Below are 7,284 nucleotides of genomic sequence, written 5' to 3'. Positions count from 1 at the left end.
CCATTTGTATAAATTTTTCATACTCTGAATGGACTCTTATTTGAGTTGATTGAATTTCTATTCTAGTAACAGCTTAATTTCCATTGCTATTGCATAGATTTTAATTTAGGTCCTCCTTGTCCAGGCTCAAGAATTTTGATGAGCTCAAAGACATGTCTGGACTTCTGTCCCTCTTTACCAGTGCAATTGAATTCCTTTGTTTCCCCGTTGTTCTTAGAGTTTTGTAGGTGCTTACAGTAAAATTTTAGATTTCTTATTATCTGAGTTCTGATCTGATTCATTATTTTTATACTAAGAGGCCACCTGCTTATGCCTCTGTTATCCAACTTCTATTACCATGTAATGTTGTTTCAGTGGAATAGTAAGTATAAGTCTTGTTCCTCTTATTTTATTACCAGGGATTTTGTGGGTGTGTTCTGTCATGAATTAAGGTCCACTAGTTTCCCACCAACCCTGAGAGTGTGTGGATTGGGTGGAGTAGGGCTGTTTCTGAAGTCAGCACAGCCACTGGGGCTGGGAGATGTTTCCCTGGGGTAGTGAGAAAGGAAAGGAAAGGGCAGTTTCTTGGGTTGCGTGAGTGTGTCTGATTGGAATTAAAATTTGTCTCAGTTGTCGAGGTCCCTATGGCTGGAGAGTTGGAAGAGGTAGGCACAAGGAGGCCTTTGGAAGCCTCAGCAGCTTTGTGTCTATGTGTGGGGGGAATGAAGGTTCTCCTGGGTAGGGTGATGGAAAGCATATGGTCCCAGTTTCATTCAGTGTTCCTGATTGGATTTAAAATTAACCTCAGTTAGTGTGGATCCCTATGGCTGGATGGCATAAAGAAAGATGCAGATGCTTGGCTACTTAAATTTTTGAAATCCTTGATCTCTATTTATAAGAATGTAAAATGAAATCATTATAAAATTCAGCGATTCACTTTGGGTATTGTACTTAAAATTATTGAAGGTAAGTTCTCAAAGAAATATTTGTATAAATATATCCACATAAGCATTATTGGTAATAGCCAAAATATGGAGGCAATTCAGGTGTCCATCATTAGATGAATGAATAAAGAATAAAGATATTGCAATCAAGCATGGAAGGATAGCACAGCGGTTAAGGGGTTTGCTTTGGAATGTGTCTCTGGGATTTTATAATCCTTATTGTGAGAGCTGGTTGTTTTTGTTTTTTTGTTTGTTTGTTTGTTTTTTGTTTTTTTCCAACAGCACGCTATCATCACCATTGGGGAAGAAATAGATGGGATTCTGCTTAGAGTTAGGTAGTGCCAGGAGAAAGAGAGACTGCATCCATAAAAATAGTCTAAGGATGTCATCAGAAGGATATGAAAATGTGACCTTGGGACTTCAGTACATAAAAAGATGAAGCAGAAAATAAGGATAGGTGATGCATATTTATGATACAAAAAATTGTTAAATTCTTTTATATGTGACCATTATAAGTATGATGTGACTTTCAAAGAATGAAATTCTTGTTTTATAATACATTCTATATTTGTATCTATTTATAATAGAGATTAATTGATAGGATGTCTGGGATTTGGTCCAAAATAATCAAAGATGATACTTTCTAACTTCCATGAAATACAGAAATAAAACTGGTTATAAATTAAGACTTATTTAAGCATAGTAATAACTACATGAAGATTCACTATAATATTCTTTCCACTTATCTATGCATTTAAAATTTTCCACAGTAAAACATTTTTAAATTAAATTTCTGACATCTTTGTAATGACTCCCTCTTAAATTAACTGAAAGATTTTTAAAAACCTTATTTTTGTGTGGTCTATGATTACTTACGACAATATTTTTATTCTTGAATTATAAAAGGTCTCTTTTGTGATGGGGGTCTCATGTTTTATAATAGGTAAATCTTACCAACAAAGTTTGAAAAAGTTTGCAATTAAACTTATAGTGCTCGCTTCGGCAGCACATATACTGAAATTGGAACGATACAGAGAAGATTAGCATAGTTATAGATACTTTAAAATAAATACCAATTGCTTATGCAGTATCACGATCATGACCATCCTGTTATTCGTCGATTGCCTCGAGCAGGCCCCAGTAATGTCTCCTTCGATCTAGCACTGAGATTTTTTTAAAAAGTGTCATGTTCAAGGCCCTTTCAGAGTTAGGAGTATAACTATTTATTATCCAAAATTTTTATACTTGCTTCTTGCTGCCACAAATTGCTATAAGATTTAAACTTAACTTTTACAACTCTACATCATTCACTGTATATAATCATTATAACAATGAAATGAAAAGCCCACTAGTCTTTACTATACTGTGGCCATTCCAAAAACTTAATTTGTAAGATGGGAAAACTGAACCTACTATGATCATTTCATGTTTGTTTGTTTGTTTGTTTTAAAAATGTCTTGTCTATGTACCGTGTATTACCTTTTCTGGATCCGTTACTATTCTTTGTTAAGATACTGCACCAATATCTATTTTGTCGTGTTTTGTTAACAAAGCAGCAGGAACACACTGTTACTTACTTAATCTAGATAGGAAATAGCAAAAGGATATGGGATGTGAGTTGATTATGAAGTGGAAGGAAAAGCCAAGGATCTGCACTTGAATAGGGCAGAGTCCTGAGCAGCTTCAGATATCAAAGCAACAAGAATAAATGATGATATCTCAACTCAGAGTAAATGGCCTAACAAGCTCATAGTCCTTCTGCTCAGTCTTTCTCCTGAGTATCAAAGCTGTATCTTGAGTCAATCCCCTTTTGGTGTTGAATGTCAAACCTAGGACATCTGTATCCACATTGAAAATTACTTATTTTCTCAAGGAAAAAATAGAACCAAAAAAGAAAGCATTAGAGAATACAATCTGGGGAGACAAAATCAAGAGGTTTTGTACTCATTTGTCCACTGACCTGTAAGAGGCTCATTGTAAAATGTCATAACAGATGTTAATACTGAAAATTGATATGATATTGATACAGATATTGTCCAAAAGTAAATATCTGCAATGTAGAAAGACAGTATCATTCAATACAACTTGACTAAAATAAAAAAAAAATAAGAGTCTGGTAGATAATAAATGAACACAAGAAGCTTAGAGATGCAAATAGGTATACAGAATGAGAAAAAAAGAGAGAGAAGTACAATTTTAGGTCCAGTGCTAGTGTCCATATCAATCTGAGATAGCATGTCTATTTAAATTAAGATATGACGAGATGTAAGACCAAGGCGTTGCATGAAATGTATATTAATTAGACAATTTCTTGACTGACTAGTTGAATCTATATGCTGATTTTTATATGGAACTTCCACCTTTAAGTCAAAACTACAAACTACAAACAATGTGTTACTCTGCCAATAATGGCTAAAGTATTTTTCACTCCATGTGAACTATTGATCACATATTGATCTGGGAGACACATCCCTACATATCTTTGTCAGTATTATAACTTTCAAGCATGAAAGGCAACAATATTTTGCCATTATTATGAAAGACTATCATATGTTGCAGGAATACAATTAGACAAGTGACATTCTTTATTAAAATTGAAATTCTTATCTGAGCAATTATATGAAATATGTCATTGTATAGCCACTCCTAAATCAACATTGTAGTCCATTAATGTTTGCAAGTAATTTATGAAAGGTTATATGCATACAGCTCTTCTAAAATGCAGGAATCTTTAATAGCAATATACCTATAATACACTGCATTTAGTAAATACAATCCATTCATGAAAACATGAATAGACAATGTAACAAAATAGGTTTGTCCTAGAATATGAGAAATATGTTAATAAAGTAATGTTTCAGGTTGGTGGGTGTGATGAAGAAGGTACTCTTGTTCACTGCTGGTGGGAATGTTTCCTGGTTCAACCTTTACAGAAAACAGTTGGAGAGAACCCAGTAAACTATGAATTGAGGTGCCATATAAACCAGTAATTCCACTTCTTTATATCTACCCCCAGGACACAAAAACATTCCTTCCAAAATGCAACAGCACACGATTATTCATTGCAGCACTTAGTATAAATATAGCTAACATATGGAAACAACCTAGGTGTCCAGTGATAGGTAAGTGGAGCATGTAGATATAGTGTACTCAATGAAATACTATGCAGCTCTAGGTAATGATGACATCATGTAATTTGCTGCAACATGGATGAAACTTGAATATGTCATGTTAAATGAAATAAGCCAGAAGAAGAAGGATAAACATATACTGATCTCATTTATACGTAATATGTAGTCTAACTGGACGAGGGAATGCAATGTTTGAAAGGAGAAATGCCTAGATCACTCTTACCCTGCCCCATCCCCACCATGTATAGGGAAAATGAAAGAGAAAGAAATAAATCAAGGGAGAAAGACATAATAGCTGGGAATCAACATGGAGCAGGGGTCAAGGGAATTGGTGATATTGTATATCGGTGATATAAAGGAGTGGTGTAGCTAAATACCAAAACCACAGAATTAACAACACTGAAAATGAGAAAATCAAACTTCAACAAACCAAACTTAAAAACATGCCATCAAGGTAGCAGGTTAGGGATTGGGGGTACAGTGGAGCAGTGGGAACCTGGGAACCCTGGCAAAGGGAAGAAGACACTGGTGGTGGGATAGGTACTGGAACAAAGCATGTCTAAAGCTCAACTACAAATAACTTTGTAAATCATGGTAGTTCATTAAATTTTTATTAAAATTATTTTAAAACATGCAGGATAATTCTAAAGCAATCAAAACTTGTTTCCCCTGTATACGTGTACTCAAATACAAAGGGGAAAGTTAATTTATATATTATCCATCCTCAGCTTTTGCTGGAGAGTTGAATTACTTGTGAACTTTTCTAATTATTTCTATTTCTGCACAAAGTTGTCTGATCAGCCAGTTACATTAAAGTTGTTTAATAAGAGCCATATATATAATATATATATATTCAGTTCCTCTATATATATATAGAGGAACTGAATAGAGAAACCTATATCTCAAAAGAATATTCTGTCTCCATTAATTGTGTTTCTTTGAAAATGTCTTCATGGTCTCAGTTAAGAGAAGATCTAAATGTCAATTCTTCAACTCAAGCCGATCCCACAAGGAAAACTTTTTATTTACTGATAAAAAGGATAGCACTGTAGTACTGTCGCACTGTCGCACTGTCCTCCCATTGTTCATTGGTTTGCTCGAGAGGGCCCAGTAACATCTCCATTGTGAGACTTGTTGTTACTGTGTCTGGCATATGGAATACGTCACAAGGAGCTTGCCAGGCTTTGCTGTGCAGGCGAGATACTCTCGGTAGCTTGCCGGGCTCTCTGAGAGGTGCAGAGGAATCGAACCTGGGTCGAGTAGGTCGCCCACGTGCAAAAGGGATAGATAATTAATCATCTCAAAATACTGTTCCTTTCACAAGACTTGACTTCAACAAAAATTCTGACTCTGATGCCACAGAAGACTGATAAAGCAGGTGAATTCAGGTTGGAGAGATAGTGTATCAGGTTGGGCGTTTGCCTTTCACGTGACTGACCAGGTCAGAACTCTGGCATTGCATCTGGTCCCCTGAACACTGCCAGGAGTGATTCCTGAGCACAGAGCCAGGAGTAAGCCCTGAGCATTGCTGGGTGTAGCCCCAAAAAATAAACAACTAAAAAGAAAATAAAAACAGGGTAAAGGGTAAAATAAGAAATATCTGATTTATAATACAAAAGAGAGTATGGGTGAGACTGTCTGCCATAGAGACAGGGAGAGGGGTGGGATGGGGAGGATACTGGGGACCTTGATGGTGGAAGATGTGCACTGTTGGAAGGTTAGGTGATCAATCATTATATGACTGAAACTCAAATAGGAAAGTTTTGTAACTGTATCTCACGGTGATTAAAATAACAATAGAATAATAATAAATTATGATAAAATAAAATTAACATACTGAATAAAAGAAAGCAATGTAGAGTTCGTGCCCACTTCAATCAGCTTAATCAATGGATGAATAAATAGCAGTATTCCTACATTAAAAAAAAGAAAAAAATATCTGCTTTATCCTGAACCAGGTCCACACCCATTACCATTTCTTTTTTTGAGTTCTATGGTTATATAAACTGATCAAGCATCTTCCAAGCCCATTAAAGATGTACTTGATTTTTAAAATATGCATTCTGGATAGTTTATTTCAACCATTGTAATGTCATCATGTCCCATCATAACTGATCAGCAAAAAAAATTAACTCAAGTTGACATCCTCTCTTCAAGAGATGCAGAGCTATTGAATTATCTAAAGACGGTTCTAAATACTAGCATTTAAATAATAACTGATCTGCAAGAAAGCAAGCATTGTTTCCGACATGCCACGTCACATTTCTAACTCTTCACTCTGCATTGTAAGACAGCCTGCAATGTCAGCTAATGTGGAAAGTAGCAGAACACAACAGGACAGGGTGACTTAAAATTGAATGAGAGCCTCAATTCAGTCAGAGTATCCATTTTATGCCATCCATTAGGAAATGTATAAGGGCAAAGAATGAAAGGTTATTTTCAGAAACTATGGTCTGAAATAAGCCATGCTTCCTTGAACACTTCCATAAAATGTATCCCTCTTCTCTGTATCTTTCCTCGGTGATTTATTATTGTGAAAGCTAATTTATAAGATAAAGCCTGTGCCATTTGCCTAATCAACTTGCACTTATACATACTGCCACCCCACTCCATAATATAGTTTCTGGCTTGAAATCATGAACCTTTTAAATTTCTGGCATTAGAAAGGACCTAGGAAATAATATAGGTCAACCCGTTTATCCTGTGCTGATGAGGAAACAGAGCCAGAGTTTGTCCAAAGTCACATTGCTAATTAGTGGCTCTGCTCCTGCTATCCTGCCTCCTCTCTCTATCAGTGTCTCTCAATTATAACTTGTGGGTTGCCATGAGGAAACGTAACAAGCAGGAAGGTACCTTGAGGTTATTTACACTGCATAAAGAACAGACAATTAGACTGAACGTACTCTTGAGGAAATTTCTTCTATATTTTTATTTTTTCTTGTCACATTTCAGCGATCTCAATGGGTTTGCTATTTAGTTAGAATGGATGCTCAAGACACAAGGTCTTGTGAATCTGAAAAATAACTCGGTGTAATTTGCCCAAAATAAAGTGAATGAAGTAACAGAGAGATAGTACGGGGTATAAAGCCTGGCATGTGGCTGACCCTAGTATCACATGGTTTCCCGTACAGCATCAGGAGGAACCTCTGATCACAGAGCAAGAAGTAGCTCCTGAACATTGATGGGTGTGTTCTAATTAGTTTGGTATCAACCCAAACTAATTAGAATGA

General features: G+C 35.8%; 1 pseudogene; it reads left to right on the top strand.

The window, feature by feature from the left end:
* Positions 1-1,913: 1,913 nt before the first annotated feature.
* On the top strand, positions 1,914-2,005 carry LOC130021185 (uncharacterized; annotated as a pseudogene).
* Positions 2,006-7,284: the final 5,279 nt, after the last annotated feature.

This window comes from Sorex fumeus, unplaced genomic scaffold, assembly GCF_029834395.1.
Source record: "Sorex fumeus unplaced genomic scaffold, SorFum_2.1 ptg000014l, whole genome shotgun sequence".
Classification (NCBI taxonomy): domain Eukaryota; kingdom Metazoa; phylum Chordata; class Mammalia; order Eulipotyphla; family Soricidae; genus Sorex; species Sorex fumeus.
Note: the sequence above shows the minus strand (reverse complement) of the source record. Positions and strands in the feature narration are given on the sequence as shown.